Below are 17834 nucleotides of genomic sequence, written 5' to 3' on the forward strand. Positions count from 1 at the left end.
AGAATGTAACTTAAGCATCTACATGAATGCTGGCAATAAAACAATACATCAATGCTGGAAATAAAGAGAACAATTAAAGGAAACAATTATGTATCTAATAAAGGAGCTAGATCAAGTGAACTGACTTGGCTCTTGGTCTCCATCTGATAGGCTGGACGACATGGGCTGATGGGCCTACTGGACTGGGCCTGTGATGGGCCTGGTCTGGTGGGCTTCATCTTGCTGGGTTGGGCTGGCCCTGAGTGGCTGCACTGTAGGTTGAGACTGCAGGTTGATGTTGGGCTAAGGTCCCAGATGGCTCATGTTGGCTTGGCTAGTCCACTGGTTGGTAGGTTGGGGCCTCACTTGGCGCAGCATGCTTGTCATTGTTATCGAGTTGCCTTGAACTCTCGCTAGTTGAGCCAACTCCCGTGCTGTTGTCCGAGCCAGGTATGGACTGAACCTCAAGGGCCGAGACGTGAGATCCCAACACCCTCCCCCTCCCTTCTCTTTTGGTTGAGAATCCTCATCATCTACTACTGCTGCTGCTCTACTACTTCCTTAATCTCCAGCTTACTACCCGCCGCCCGAGCTTCTTCGTCTTGATCTCAATTTCTGCAACCTTTCTCTTCTCCATCTGCCAACCAATATCAGCCCGACATTGAGGCTGTTGTTGTAGAAGATCAAACTTGAAGGATGCAACTAATCCTAAGTACTAGTGTTGATGAACAAGCTTCTTGGTTGTTGAAGCATCTGGATCGTTTCATTGCCAGGCGTTTGGCTTTCTTATGGTACTTCAGATCAGAGGCAAGGCGAATTGACCGCCCCTCGATCGTGTTGTCGATATATAGCTGACATTATATTGTCCTTGCTTTTGAACCGTAAGATTGCGTTCCCTTAATTATTTGCGCTAGCTGCGGGGAAGATATATAACTCATTCCATCTCAACACTGGAACTTGGACGCCACTAACTTCTTCCACGAATGTTCATCTTTTCCCTCTCTCTCTCTCCTGCTTGACATTGCAGAGATTGTTGAATGAATAGAGGATTGGTTTGTATGAAATTAAAGTAAGTTGATATTGTTAGTGACAAGATAAGTAGAGTTGACAACAGGGTCAAAAATGAAGGGAATGAGAAGCAGAGTTGTAGCTCTTACTCTAATAATTTCTATTCTTAATTTCTGTGATTTTTAATCTATATTTTCGCACTTTTCCAGAGTCCACATATCTATTAGAGCTTAGATGACTCTAATCTTCTACGATGCATGTCTGCAATTAATAGGGTATAATACCACGAACTACTTTTTACAATGAACCATGCATGCACCTAATAAAGATGAATCATGAACTTAGAAAATTACAAATTTATTAATTCTCACAAATTCCTTCTCTTAAAATTTGTAATATTCCGCAACTTTTTGAACTTTTCAAACTTCTCATAAGTTACTGTCCTGGTGAGCATATCTGCAGATTCATCATGAGTGTTTATGAATTCTAGCTTGACTTCTTTATTCACCAAATCACGAATGAAGTGATGACGAATTTCAATGTTCTTGCTTCCTGCATGAAAAATTAGATTCTTGGTTATGGCGATTGCTAGCATATTCTAAAAAAATTTTCAAAATATTTTTAGACATTTTTACTTTCACCCAATTCACTCCCCTCTTGGGTATGTGATACCATATATTACTATACTATACTAAATTTCCAACATTAGACACACAAGAAAAATAATCTCGAATATTTTCAAACCCCTTCATCTCCATGTTATCAAAACTTTTCGATAATGGTTGCAATTTAACATGAATAACTTTTTCATTGCTTAGGAATTCCCATTTTAAAGTGTTCTAGTCTTATTTTGATTCGATGATGCCAAATATCCAAGGAAAGATAGACTTGCTTACCCTTGATGTAAGTATTGCAATGCAAGTGCATCCTTCTTCAAATTGTCCTTTAGGAATTAGGATGTTCTGTTGTGCATGGCTGGAAAAGGCTTTATGGGTTTAAACCAAACTCTAGATGGTTTTGGATTTCAAAAAGCAAAGTCATGAGAAAGCTTTTTAGGAAATCCTAGTTTGATTTGGATTTGGGTTTTGAGACGATAAAGAAAATTGCATCAAATTAATTATTCTGTTTATTGATCAAATTCTTGATAATAATAATTAGAAAATTTTAAATTTCTACCTTAATGATAAGAGGCTTATATTTGGTCCGCTTAATTTGTTGTTATTAATTATAATTCTTAATAATAATAAATTCTATTATTTTAGTGAGAAAAAGTCTTTCAAATCATTTTAGTAACAGATCTTTGCTCGTTTTTTGTTTATTTTTGTTGATCTCATTGATCGTATACACTTGAAAATAAAAATTTATGAAACACAAATATAAGAAAACTTGTTTATATCTCTAACACATTTCTAGTATAAAACAATACATACTCTTAAGTTAAATGACAATTTTGTTCAAGGCTCAAACTGTTGGAAATTGCAATTCAATAGAGTAGTCACGTACTCAAACAGTTATTCCCAAATGATTTAATAACAGCAATAATAATCCAATTGTTGCAAAGCCAGCAAACAATGGCAACAGCAATATGTAAATAACCAGCAACAGGATATAGCACAAACTTAATCGCAGGAAGGATGGAGAACAGAATGCAAACCTAGTTATCGACGTCTACAATTGTAATGAGAATAAAGGAAGACCGAGGCACGCGAAAGGCGTTGACCTGAAGACAGTGACGCCCTGCTCCGATCATTAGCAGGCTCCGGCGACTACCAACGGGATACAACGGTCTATTTCGAAGGGACGACAACCTCGACCGATCGGATCTGGCAGAACTCGAGGGACTTGCTCTTTGTACGAAAAGACGCTTAGGGAAGGAGAATATTGCGCTTCGATGATCGAAGAGCGAGGCTCGACCGGCCTTTTATAGGCTGAGTCGAGACACCGAAGAGATTCCGCATTGACGCTCGCATTGAAGACAGGCTTCAATGACCCGACCGGACAGACGATGACGGCTGCACGCGGGCGGGCCAAGGGGTTCGCCCACTCACAAAATCTGGGTGCCCCTTAGGGCCCAAACCCAAGTGTGAGGGAGGAGTATAAATACTCACTCTCACCACTTTACACAACCAATGTGGGACAACCACCCGTACACATTTACACTCACACACTAGGAAAAACAACAATCCCCCACATGAATGTAAGTGTGTTAAACCAAGCAGACCGACACGACACCACAGAGAGCAAACAACAATTATGCATTAGGGAAAGTGTCTTTTGGACTTGAACGTCCCGTAGTGAGTATCTGTTGAACTTACCGAAGAAGTAGTAAGCCCACCTCTTGAACTATCCTCCTAGTGGTAAATCAAGACAACAGATATCACACACAATGCATCTTATACCTTCGAGTTCTATACGATTGTGTCCATTTTGGTCATAGACAGTATCCTGAATTCATGAGAGCTTTAGAGAACCCAAGCCTTTAGAACAGTTCTCATAGAAGCGACCCACTTCTACTTTCACATAGGTAATCATTGATTAAGAGCACTCTGTTAATACTCCTTTTACAAAAGATACCAATATTACCTGAACCATCAACAGAATACACACTCTTATTACTAGGAATTGGGGAGGAACTATAAGTTCCTTAGTGTGCGGACTATGAATTATCCCTGCCAGTTTGCCTATTTAACCCAGATCTTGGGATCTCCAGTCAACTGGGTTAGGTTACTACCGGTTAATTCATTTCACAGGCTTTAACCCCATTCCCTTCGATGTAGAAGTGACTTGGTTCCTCGTCACTCCTTTTGTCAAAGGATCTGCCAAATTTTCCTTCGACTTTACATAATCAATGGAAATTATTCCATTGGTAAGCAACCGCCTTACAGAATTATGTCTGCGCCTTATGTGTCTCGACTTCCCATTGTAGACATTATTTTTAGCTCGCATTGACGCAGCTAAGTTGTCACAATAAACACATATCGCGTTTACAGGCTTAGGCCACAGAGGAATGTCTTCAAGGAAATTTTGAAGCCATTCTGCTTCTTCTCTTGCTTTATCCAGAGCGATAAACTCTGACTCCATAGTAGACTGTGCAATGCACGTTTGCTTCGAAGACTTCCACGATATAGCGGCTCCACCTAAGGTAAACACATACCCACTGGTCTATTTAGTCTCCATGCTATCTGAGATCCAATTAGCATCACTAAACCCTTCCAGTACAGGTGGATACCTCGTGTAATGCAACCCATACTCTAACGTGTACTTCAAGTACTTGAGTATCCTGACCAGAGCATCCCAACCGTCACGTCCAGGATTGCTCTTGTATCTTGCCAACCTTCCTATCGAGTAGGCAATATCGGGTTTTGTACAATTCATGATGTACATCAAACTTCTGATGACCCTAGCATACTCCAAAGGAGACACACCTTCACATTTGTTCTTCTTTAGTTTAGAATTTGGATCAAATGGAGTAACTGCGGGCTTACTCTCGAAATGACCAAATCTACGCAACACTTTCTCAATATAGTGTGATTGAGAAGGTATATACCCTTCGGTATTCTTTGTTATTCGAATTCCAAGAATGACATCAGCAAGACTCAGGTCTTTCATATCAAAATTGGAATGTAACATCCCTTTTGTGGAGTCTATGACACTTCTATTAGTGCCCATTATCAGCATATCATCCATATACAGGCACACAACGACACACTCATGATTTATGGTTTTAACATAAACACATTTATCACACTCATTTATCTTGAACCCATTTGCAAGCATAGTGTGATCAAACTTCTCATGCCATTGCTTTGACGCTTGTTCAGTCCATAAAGGGATTTTATAAGTTTGCACACTTTCTTTTCATGTCCCTTTACGACAAACCCTTCGGGTTGTTCCATATAAACTTCTTCGTCTAAATCTCCATTAAAAAATGCAGTCTTTACATCCATTTGGTGGATTTCCAAATTATGTAATGTTGCAATCACAATCAACACCCTTATAGATGTGATTCTAGTTACTGGAGAATAAGTATCGAAGAAGTCTTATCCTTCCTTTTGGCGATAACCTTTAGCTACCAGACGGGCCTTGTACTTATCAATAGTACCGTCAGCCTTTAGTTTCTTCTTAAATATTCATTTGCACCCAATTGGCTTACTTCCCGGAGGCAAGTTAACCAACACCCATGTCTGGTTTTGCATAATGGACTCCATCTCACTATTGATGGTCTCCTTCCAATACAGAGCATCTGACGATGTCATTGCCTCATTAAAAGTTTGAGGCTCATCTTCTACCATATAGGTTAGAAAATCTGGTCCAAAGGAAGTAGCTTTCTTAGCTTTTTTACTCCTTCTAGGTTCAACCTCGGTCTCCTGACCAACTTGACCCTCAGAAGAGCTCGTCTCATACTTCCTCTTAGAACCACCATCACTGTGTCTTTCTTCCTTAAAAGGGAAAATGTTCTCAAAGAACTCAACTTCTATAGATTCCATTATGGTGTTATTATTAATATCAGGAATTTCTGATTTTATCACTAGGAACCTATAGGCAACACTGTGCAGTGCATAGCCAATAAAGACACAATCAATTGTTTTTGGTCCAAGTTTGATCCCTTAGGTAAGGGAACTTGCACCTTAGCCAAACACCCCCACACTTTGAGGATTTTATACGAGGGTCTTACCATTCCATAATTCATAAGGAGATTTTTCAGTCTTCTTATGTGGAATTCGATTCAAAACTAAGTTTGTTGTAAGCAACGCCTCCCCCCACAAGTTGTGGGGTAAACCTGAACTGTTGAGCATGCAATTAATCATGTCCTTCAACGTTCGATTTTTTCTTTCGGTTACACCGTTTTGTTGTGGTGTATACAGTGCTGTGGTTTGATGGATTATGCCATTAACCTCACAAAACTCAGAGAGAGACGTTGATTCATATTCACCATCTCTATTTGACCTCAGCACCTTCACCTTCTTTCCTAGTTGATTTTCAACTTCTGCCTTGTATGTCTTGAAGACATCTAAGGTCTCGTCTTTACTGTGTAATAGATACACAACAGTATTTGCTACAATCATCTATAAATGTGACAAAGTACTTCTTCCCACCTCTAGTTGGAGTACTTTTCATGTCACATAGATCACTATGAATTAAATCGAGTAACTTACTGTTTCTTTTCACAGACGGAAACGGCTTCCTTGTGAACTTTGACTCGACACAAACTTCACATTTATGTCCTTTGTCAATACTGAAGTTAGGCAACAGTCCTAAGTTTACCATTCTTTGAAGAAAGTGATAATTGACGTGCCCTAACCTCGAGTGCCACATATCACACAACTCAATAGAATAAGCAAAAGCCTTGTTCTTATTCTCATTACTTTTGGGAACTTGGGCTAGTATATTAAGTTTGAACATACCATCAAGTAAATAACCCCGTCCCACATACATACCCCCCTTAGTAAGAGTGAACTTGTCTGACTCAAACACCAGTTTGAACCCATTCTTATTCAGCAGGGTACCAGACACCAAGTTCTTCCAGATTTTCGGCACGTGGCACACATCATTGAGGGTAAGTATCTTCCCAGGGGTCCACTTCAACAGGACCTTGCCTTTTCCGACCACAGGAGACGCAGAGGTATTCCCCATGTACAGCTCTCAGAGCTGTCAGTACTTTCATATGTGGCGAACAGAGCCCTGTCACTGCAGATGTGCTTAGTAGCACCAATGTCTATCCACCAGCCCTTGGAATTCGACACCATGCAGACATTTGTGACAACCGCTATCATGTCGACATCTTCTTCCATCATGTTGGCCTGATTGTTCTTGCACTGGTTGTTCCCAGAGCTCTGTACCTTCTTGTGACGGCAGTCAATGGCCTTATGGCCCGTCTTGCCGCACACCCAGCAGCTCCCTTGGATGCGCTTGGTGAGGGTCTTATTCTTAGGACCCATGTTCACGTTCTTCTTCTTGCCTTGTTGTTTCTTGGGCTGAGGTTTAGAAGCTTCAACCACATTGGCCCTTGCTTCCAGCCTGAGTGGAGCTTTATCTCCCTTCCGGTTGTCTTCTTCAATGCGGAGTTTGACAGCCAGATCCTCCATGGACAGCTCTTTTCGCTTGTGCTTGAGGTAGTTCTTGAAGTCTTTCCACGAGGGTGGTAACTTCTCAATCACTGCGGCAACTTGGAATGATTCATTTATAACCAATCCCTCACTCAGTAAGTCACTGAAGAGCACTTGCAGTTCTTCCAACTGGTTGACGACCAACTTGGAGTCAACCATCTTATAGTCAAGAAATTTCCCCATGAGGAATTTCTTTGTTCCAATATTCTCTAGTTTGTACTTCTTATCCAGAGCATCCCACAGTTCCTTGGCTGTCGGGTAGGCAGTACAATATACATTGTACAGGGAGTCCATCAAGGCACTTAGGATGTAGTTCCGGCACAAGAACTTCGTATGCATCCATGCTTCCTTGGCAGCTACTTTCTCTGCAGTTGCATTCTCCGGGGTGACTGGGCATGCTTCCTTCAGGATATGCGCCAGGTTCAGAGTGGTCAGTTAAAAGACCATCTTTTGTTGCCATCTCTTAAAGTCCTCCCCATTGAACTGTTGTGGCTTCTCAACATGAGTTGCTGGTTTGGAAACAACAGGTCCAACGGCAGCGGCTGGAATGGTAGCAGAGCCCGATGCAGGGGCCATAGGTACGTTGGTGTTGGGGGCATCCATTTTAGTTAGGGAATTTCAATTACTTTCCTTTACTCACTGTCTTCAGATTGTTGGAAATTGCAATTCAATAGAGTAGTCACGTACTCAAACAGTTATTCCCAAATGACTTGATAACAACAATAATAATCCAATTGTTGCAAAGCCAACAAACAATGGCAACAACAATATGTAAATAACCAGCAACAGGATATAGCACAAACTTAGTCGCAGGAAGGATGGAGAACAGAACACAAACCTAGTTATCGACGTCCACAACTGTAATGAGAATAAAAGAAGACCGAGGCACGCGAAAGGCGCTGACCTGAAGACAATGACGCCCTGCTCTGGTCACTAGCAGGCTCCGGCGACTGCTAACGGAATACAACAGTCTACTCCGAAGGGACGACAACCTCGACCGATCGCATCTGGCAGAACTCGAGGGACTTGTTCTCTGTGCGAAAAGACGCTTAGGGAAGGAGAATATTGGGCTTCGATGACCGAAGAGCAAGGCACGACCGACCTTTTATAGGCTGAGTCGAGACATCGAAGAGATTCCGCATTGAAGACAGGCTTCAATGCCCGTCGCTTGGGGAAGATGAAGCAGCAACCAGACATAAAGAGGAAACACCACTTATAGAAGAAGCAAAATAAATAAAAAGAAAATATATTTATTATTTTCTTTATATAAAAAATATATCTTTATGACCCGACCAGACGGCGGCGGCTGCGCACGCGTGGGCCAAGGGGTTTGCCCGCCCACAAAATCTAGGTGCCCCTTAGGGCCCAAACCCAAGTCTGAGGGAAGAGTATAAATACCCACTCTCACCACTTTACCCAACCAATGTAGGACAACCACCCATACACACTTACACTCACACACAAGGAAAAACAACACAAACTTCACAAACCTTGACTCATGCTTTTTTAAGAAAAAAAAAACTAAATTAGTGACAATGATAAGGTCATGAAATTAAATTATTAAAATAAAAAGAGAATAGTACAAACAATGACAATAGCACCCCCCTGATGAGGAGTTAATATTTCCTAAATCTTAATAAATTATATTCTCATTTTGACTTTATAATTATGTTTAAAATAAATAATTATTTGCTTTACATTTCATTACAGGATGAAGTAAGGAAGCTGACTTCTACAATTAATTAGGGGCATAAATCGAAGACGTTGGATTACCCATTATTGTTGCTCAAATTCATGGGCAAACTATGGAGTCTAAAGGATGTTTCAAGTGCACTTGGCCCAATTATCAAATAGAATCCAACATAAGAAAGGCTCAAGACCAATCAAAAGCTCAAGACCAACCAAAGGCCCAAGACCAATCAAAGGCCCAACAAAGCCCAATTTGTAGAAGACTTTTCTTTGTTTTGTATTTTTATAAGTGTTTTACCACCTAAAGTCTTTCGTATTTTTTGTCTTTTACCTAATTTTCTTCCACTAGTTAGGTGAATGTTTTGTGAGTGCTCATTAGATATAATTATGTTTAGTTGAATAATTGTGTGGCTTGTATTGCATCTTGTAGGCTATAAATAGGTCACTTTGGTGCATTTGTGAGAAGGTTGTTATTACTTGAATCAAAGTTTAGTTTTGTTCTTAGAGTTTCTCTTAGAGAATTGCTCTTATTCTCTCTCTTATTTTCTCTTGTAATATTACTTCCTTTCTTTCTTTTTTTAAATTCTTATGTCATTTATTGTTACTTTATTATCCACCGCCTAAATGGCCGGTTAATTTCTGCCTTTAAATTTCTGCAATTTTAATTCTTGTCTTTTAATTATCCACCGCCTAAATGACCGGTTAGTTTCTGCTATTTTAATTCTTGTCATTTAAAATTCTGTTATTTAAATTACACCATTTAAATTCTTGTCAATTAACTTTTAAATGGAAATGAGTAGCTAAATCTAATATTGGATTAAGGCAATGACAGTGTCCAACGCCAATGATTCCCAAAGAAAGCTGCGCTTTAAATGAGTAACATTAATTTAAATTTCAGTATGAGTGAGTTTTAATTATTGGGAAATCACTAGGTTTGGATTGGAGCGTAAGCCTAACTTAGAGCTTTCATGTCACACATGGGAGTTACTAGAACTAGAAACGCTATCATACCCAAACCCGAATGATTAATTTAGTTGTTTTGTATATTAATTGTAATTGAATTTATGGTAGTTGCTTAAATTAGAATCCCGCATATCATGTATGGGGATTGCTTAAACTAAAACTATCATCATCTCTAATTGCATTTAGTAACAAACTCTCATATCTGAAATTAAATTAATGTTACTAACCTTGTTTGCTAAAATTTGAAAATCAATGGGTTGGTGCTGAAATTGTCTTAAATCAAATGCTATCCAATTTTATATTCTCACATTAAGCATTTATTTCAACTTCTACCTTGCTTTATTTTCTAGTATTTGTTATCTAAAAAAATCATAAAAAAATCTTGTTACCAATCCATCTAAATGCGTGTGGGTGTGTGTGACATTCTTTTTCTTTTGCTATAAATAAATCTCTCAGTGGACGATCTGGACTCATCCAGAAAATATAAATTTAAATTTGGACTACAACTACACTCGTACACTAACGAGTATAAACCTCTCACCTAAATAAAGAAAAAAAATAAAATTTTTATTATGTTTTGTTTTGTGTTTTAATTGCAGGGTGGGAGAGCAGCCCCCCTCCCACATTCGATTCAGTTGTTCGATGTAATTTCCTAACCGTATAGCTAAGATTTTTTTATAAGACTATGCTATTCGCATCCATTGAATTATATTTTGAGCTATATAATGTATCATAAATACTAAAAATATTTCTCGCATCTCATCATCTCGCCTCACTCAACTTTGGGTGAGAAATATTTTAGTCATGCGCCTCATCGTCTCACCTTGCTGCCTTAGATGAGGAATTTTTTAAGTATTTTAATTATATTATATACTCTAAAGTATAAATTATGATGTACTAATAACATTTTTCTTTTATATATATATATATATATGTAAGTCTACTAATAGAATTCACGTTGCACACTTGATTATTGGGAATTGAAAAGCTTTTATTAGGTTATCTTTAAGAATATTTTTTATCTCATTTTTTATTATATTATAAATAATTCACTTTTTATTTTAATTTTGTCTTAAAAATTGTGTATATTTCAACAATCATTTATATTTTCTTCTCTATTTGACTCCTTATTTTATTTATTTATTAATAAATTTTATTTCTATTTATTTTAATATACACATAATTAATAATTAAATATATAAATTAATAATTAGATACAAACATACACAAAATCAATAATCAAATACACATATACACAAAATAAATAATCAAATACACAATATCACTTATTCAATAAAAACTAAATACAAAAAAAATTCCAAAATCACAAACCAAGCTGATGTGCTCATCGTCGTCACTGAAGAAGACATCTTCACCACTGCTGGTTGTTGTCATCGTCGAATCTGGTGTCTACAACTCATCTGCCTTTACCGACCGATTTCGTCTTCGCCTTCTCCTGAAACTCGTTTTTTTCGATTGATTCAGTCTTCACGTATTTGGTCGGCCTCTTCCTACGTTGATGGTTGTTGTGGTGTTAGAGATGACGGTATTGTTCTTAAAGATTTTGATCACCACAGTTGGTGACCCATTTCAACTTCTCCAGAAATAAAAAACCAAAATCCGTCTCAAATTTTGCAAAGAGTATTTTTGCAACGGACTAAAATCCGTCTCAAACCAAAAATTTGTCTCTAAATCCATCTCTAAATAACTATTTTCTTGTAATAAAATTTGGCGATGGTAAAAGCTATTGAGCGTGATTTTGGGGTTGGTTCCCTAAATTTTGGCAATGATGATTTATTTAGCAACCTATTAAAGATAGCCTTATGAATTGAAACTTAAAAATGTAAAGGTCAACATTTTATAGTATTTATAAAGTTGTAAGTTCCAATTTTTTCACACATTTAAAATTTAAGATAATTCTAAAAACTATCTTGATGTTTGAGCAAATACTAATACTATACTGTAATTTTTTTAATACTATTAGTTAATCTCAACTAAATTTTTTGAAATGAACAAAATAATCTTACATTTAAAAACTTCTTTTGATTTCTCATTTCTCTCTCTCTTGATCTCCCGGCAACAGTAGGAATCCCCCTTATTTCTACTAACAATATTAGTTCATGATAATAGCGAACCCTCATCTTTAGTGACAATGTTAACATATTCTTTAACATCCTTCTTTTTCTTCTTATTTCGATTGGTAAAAAGGTGATGTGAGCGATGTAAGAGTATATTTTTTTTTCTCATTTTTTTTATCTTTCTTTCACTATAAAAAATCAGCGTTTTAGCGATGAAAAATTCCGTCACTAAATTTTTTAGCGACGAATTTAGTGACGGCTACCTTTCCGTCACTAAAAAAGACGTCGCTGAAATTTAGCGATGGGTATTTTTAAGTGACGGAATCAGCGATGGGGGTTGCATCCGTTGCTGATTAGCGACAGATTTAGAGACAGGGTTGACATGTCGTTAAATTTGAATTATTTTATTTAAATTTTTTTTAGTTATTAGTGATGGGGTTGAGCCCGTCGTTAAATTTTAATTTTTTATTTTAGTTTTTTTTTTTTTAGGGACGAGGTTTAGCCCGTCGCTAAATTTAGACTTTTTTTATTTATTTATTTTTTAGTTTTTAGTGACGGGTGTGAGCTCGTCGCTAAATTTTAATTTTTTATTTAATTTTTAGCGACGGGTTTGACCCCGTTGCTAAATTTTAATTTTTTTTTATCTTTTAGCGACAAGTGTGAGCCCGTTGCTAAATTTAAATTATTTTTATTAAATTTTTTTATTTTTTAGCGACGGGACTGACCCCCTCGCTAATTTCGACGCTAAATTAAACCCCAAAATTCATCGCGCACCAGGCCCCAACTTCCCCTCTGTGCGCCACGTGGCAATACTGGATATTACTCCCCAAGCTATTATTCTCAAGCTTTCTATCGGATTCGAACCCCCAACCTCTCAGGACCAAGTTTCGGGTGTGAGCCAACTAATCTGGAAGCCTTCTTGTTTATTGTTATACATAAAATATATTTATAATATTCTCTTTCAAATATTTTAGAACTATATTTATACACCAAAATTTCTTAAAGTTATTTAATAATATTAATTTTAATTTTCTTTCATTATTAATTCAAATAAAACTTTATTAATTATTATATTAGTAGTGAAAAATTATGTTTTTATTTTAATTTTAATTTATAATATTTTTAAAAATTATTAATTTAATTTTTACTAATATTAATGTTAGCAAAAATTATTATGATATGTTTAAATGTAAAATTTTTAATTTTTAATTAATTTTTTTTATTTGTTCAGCACCCAGTCCCTATATTTTGATTTTTTTATTTATTTATTTTTATTTTTTAGTGACGGGAGCACCCGTCGCTAAATTTAAATTTTTTTATTTAATTTTATTTATTTATTTTTTATTTTGTAGCAATAGGGTTGACAAGTCGCTAAACTTTAATTAATTTTTTCATTTTTTTATTTTTTTTAGCGATGGGGTTCTGCCCGTCGCTAAATTTTACTTTATTTATTTATTTTTAGCGATGAGATTGGTCCCATCGCTAAATTTTTATTTTTTTTATTTAATTATTTTTTAGTGACGAAATTTTTCCTGTCGCTAAATTTTAATTAATTAATCAATTTTTTTATTTTTTAGCAACAGGGTTCTTCTTGTCGCTAAATTTTATTTTTTTTATTTAACTATTTTTTAGTGATGGAATTTTTCCTATTGCTAAATTTTAATTAATTAATTAATTATTTTAATTTTTTAGATACGAGGTTTTGCTTGTGGCTAAATTTTAATTTTTTTTATTTATTTGTTTTAATTTTTTAGAGTTAAATTTTATTATTTTTTATTTTTTAGCGACGGGTTGACTCGTTGCTAAATTTGAATTATTTTATTTAATTTTTTTTATTTTTTAGCGACGAGGTTGAGCCGTTGCTAAGTTTGAATTATTTTATTTAATTTTTTAAAATTTTTTATTTTTTAGGGACGGGTTGATTCCATCACTAAATTTTAATTTTTTTATTTAATTTTTTTAATTATTTATCAACGGAAATTCCATCGCTAATTCTGTCACTAAATTTAGTGGCGGAGTTTTCATCGTTAAATTTAAAAAATATATAAAAAAATTAGTGATAAAAAAATTCCGTCGCTAAAATACATTTTTCTTATGGTGCTTTTTTCTCATCTTTGAACCTAAGTATGGGTTGGTTCGAGATGCGCTTTATCGTTCTCTCTTTCATTTCTAAACCTAAACTTTGATTTATTGTTTTTCTTAAACCCAAATCTAAGTTTGAGATGTATAATAAGATGTTCATTTAGGTTTGATTGAAACTTAGAATGGATTTGATAGAAAATGAAAAATGAGAGGAGAGAGAATGAATAATAAAATGATAACTTTACTATCAGGAGAAGTTATTGTTATTTTTTAAATATTAAGGGTAATTTTTGTATTTTTATCAAATTTTAGGGATGCTCTTTGTATTTTATCCAAAAAAAAAAAAAGATAGTGGTTTAAAACTTTTTAATTTTTTTGAAACAAACATCTAAAAAGGAAAAAAGAACAACAAAAATCCTTGTCAAAGTGTCTTGAAATAAAATTGTCAGAGAAGATTCCCAGGCTGCTGCTACGTCTAATGAACGGTTTTGATTTTGCTACTTGTATGCATTCAATCACGCACATGTTGACGCATAGTAGAGAAAATGACAAAAATACCCCTCATTGATCACCCAAATAGTCACCCAAAATTTCACCCTCTTTCTCTCTCTCACCCGTCTGCAAGAACTTGAGTGCGATTTTGTTCACCCCATTTAACGACGATTAAAATAATCCATGTGAAAAGCTAATGACCTCTTCTCTATCTACTTTCCTCTTCTTCTCAGCCTTCTTCTTTTCTGTATTCTCTCTCCCTTTTTTCCTGTTCTTCTCTAGCTAGCCTCATGCTACCACTGCCTTTCATGCGTCGACCACCTTACCTTGTCGTTACATCCTCACCTTGCTAACTACAAGGCAACGATGAGAAGAAGGCGATGAAAGGGTCGACGATGGGAGGAAAGGGGTGAGAACAAGGGAATGCGACATATATGAGAGAGAGAAAGGGGTGGGTAGAGACCCCCCCCCAAAAAAAAAAGACATTTTTACCCCTCAAACTAACGGGGGGTAAAATTACCCTCGTTAAAGGGGGTGAACAAAATCGCACTCCAATAACCCATCCTCCCAGAGGATCGGACATCTCCACACCCTTCATCTCCCAATGCACCGGTTATCAGACGATGTACATCAATGTACTCTCTCTCTCTCCCTTTGTCTCTAAGAATGTATTGATAGTCACAGATGGAAGTCATTAATCTAAGACGAACTAAGCTCTTGTTTGTTAGGTTTACTTGTTAAAATTATTTGTGAATTATATTGAGTGATACTGGTGCTTTGTCCATAAGCTTCACACATCCACATGTATATTACATCTGCAAAAACTGTGCAAAGCTGTTGGCAGAAGAAAGTTGCTTCTTTAGGAATCATTGTTCTGATCACAGTAGCTCTATCCTGTTCATTGAAATGTATAATAGAGTTGAGCAAGTTCCACACCTCCCCTCCCCCCCCCACCAAAAAAAAAAAAAAAAAAAAAAATCTATTTTCATGAGGTGAGACGGTTGCAGTGGTGAGAGGAAGTTGGTTGTTGTTCATCGGCGGCGATGACAATGAGAGGGATCCAATGGTTGCTAGAGACGAGTGAAGAGAGAGAAAGAGAGTAGGTGTTATGGGTATTTTCGGCTCTACTCCTTATGGGTTGGGCTCGACCCAACAGGTCGGTCTAATCGCATGAAGCCTAGAAGACCCCGAACTGAGTTCGTCGAAGCAAGCTCGCACATTCCTAGAGCCCGAACTCAGATCGCGAGACCAAGTGGGCTTCATACGAACGAGCTCCCAATTACGTTTTGAGCGAGCTTCTAGCGACTCTTGCAGCTCGCTAGCCTAACCGATCATCTCGCATAATGAGAAGGTCAAATGCCAGATAATGTTAATGGGCTAGGAGCCGTCCCAACTGGGCCAACGTGGCCCCATCCTCTTGGCCCATTTCCTCGGTCCATGTCGGTCTCATCCTGGCCCCTAGCAACAACATTATTACAGCCACTTCTAGATTTTTGCGCACCCGCCTTAGATCCAATCCTCATTAATGATGGATCCCATCCACATTAATGAGGGTCTCATCGACACTTTGCCATTGCATGGGCGTCTCTGTCGGCGCTGAATATTCTGTCCCATCACCTACAGATGTATAGCACATGCAGGAGGACATCTCCTCCTCCTATATATCAACGAGTTCTCCTCAGAGCCATGGTATGCTTTTCCTGCCAACTTACTTATACTCTGCATTTCCTTATTCACTTACTTGAGCATCGAAGTATTTTGCAGGGGCCGACCGGCCGACGGATCAATAAACTGAACTAGATAACCTATTTTCTCTCCCTCTCGGATCCATTACACTAGTGCGGGTCGACGAATCAAGGTCGACCAATTCTGAACGTCAACATTTTGGTGCCATCTGTGGGAAACCCTAGGCCCTAACCCTAACCCTAACCACCCTCTGTCACCCCTGAGATGGTTCGCGCCCATGAGTGCCACCACACTTAGTGGGGGAAGGCTGGAGGTGGTGCTGTAAGCACCAGTTCTCGATCCCACATCAAGTTGCCTAGAGGGCAACCACTAAGGGGCTTATAAGTGCGTGGAACTCCTGGTCGTTGAAGGGCAAGAGCTAAGAGCTGATCATGGTTGTGGCCCACGATAATGACACGATATGTGTAATACCCCAAGAGCCCAGAGGAGGGTAGTATATAGCGAGAATAAGTAAGGAATAAAACAAAACCAGCTAGATATTTTTTGGGCTGAATGCAGGTAATGAACTCCCCAGTTAAGCGTGCTTGGGTTAGGGAAGCCCAAGGATAGGTGACTCCTGTAAGACCCGGGAATAATTTGAGAATAAAAATGATATTTGATAAAGGGCATAAATGGAATTTTGGAAAAAATAAGACTATAGGGTACACTAACACAGCTTTGGACGACCGAATTAGTCAGAGGGAGTACCCCGGACCCTAGATAGCTAAGGAAAATGGTATAGTATCGACGATTGATTTAAATTATGATTTTTAGTGATAAAAGAAATGAGATCGGGAATAATTTTCGGTACAGCAAAAATACAATTAGATCGTATTACCGAATTGTTATAGACGATGATAATTGATGTATAGAACAACCCTTAAGTGGTTTTAGGTTGAATCTAGTGGATTTGAGGTCAAATCGATCAATCGAGCATAAATGCAATTTTTTGAATTTGCCCGAGGGAGGTCAAAACGGTAATTTTTTGGAAGTTTCAAGGGAGAAATGAGAAGTACTAATCTTGAGGGTCTTAGTGATGGTGCTAGAAAGATCGGGGGCTTGAGGATAAGGGCCAAAATGTAAAAGGAAATTTCAAGATGGCCAAACTGTAATTTTTGGAAAAGCTCCATGCGCATGGCAGATCTGGCCGAGATTATGGGCTGAAAATCCGGCGATTTGGAAGCCTATTTTTTCTTCAGGGCATGGGCAAGGACGGTCTAGGAGGCGTGTGGGAAGAGTTTTGGCCGGAAATCGGCCACGTGGGGGTCGGATTTGGCCTATAAATATCAAGGGTTTTTGGTCGAATTTGGAGCATCAAATTGCTCGATTTTGAGGGCAAATCGAGGGAAGCCAATAAGGGGCTTTTGATCATTGAGAGAATAGGATCATTTCTGGAGATTTTGGAAATTTTTGGAGCGATATAGGGGTGTTTTTGCATTTGGCCATATATATATATATATATATCGAGTGAAGGTGAAATCGGGTTGTAGAGTGATCGATCGAAGGATCTAATAAGGGGATTTTGGTCGCAAGGTCATGGCTAACTGATCTGAAAAGTTTCGTGTCAATCGGAGTTCGAATCGAAGGTCAATTTGGCTCACCGAAAAACGCAAATTTTCGCCGGAACCGGACTGTAAATCGTCAAATCGAGCTATTTCTGACGAGTTTTTCGGCCATATGAAGGTGCCATTGTGATCGACTTGAGGAGGGC

Source organism: Diospyros lotus, chromosome 7 (assembly GCF_014633365.1).
Source record: "Diospyros lotus cultivar Yz01 chromosome 7, ASM1463336v1, whole genome shotgun sequence".
NCBI lineage: Eukaryota > Viridiplantae > Streptophyta > Magnoliopsida > Ericales > Ebenaceae > Diospyros > Diospyros lotus.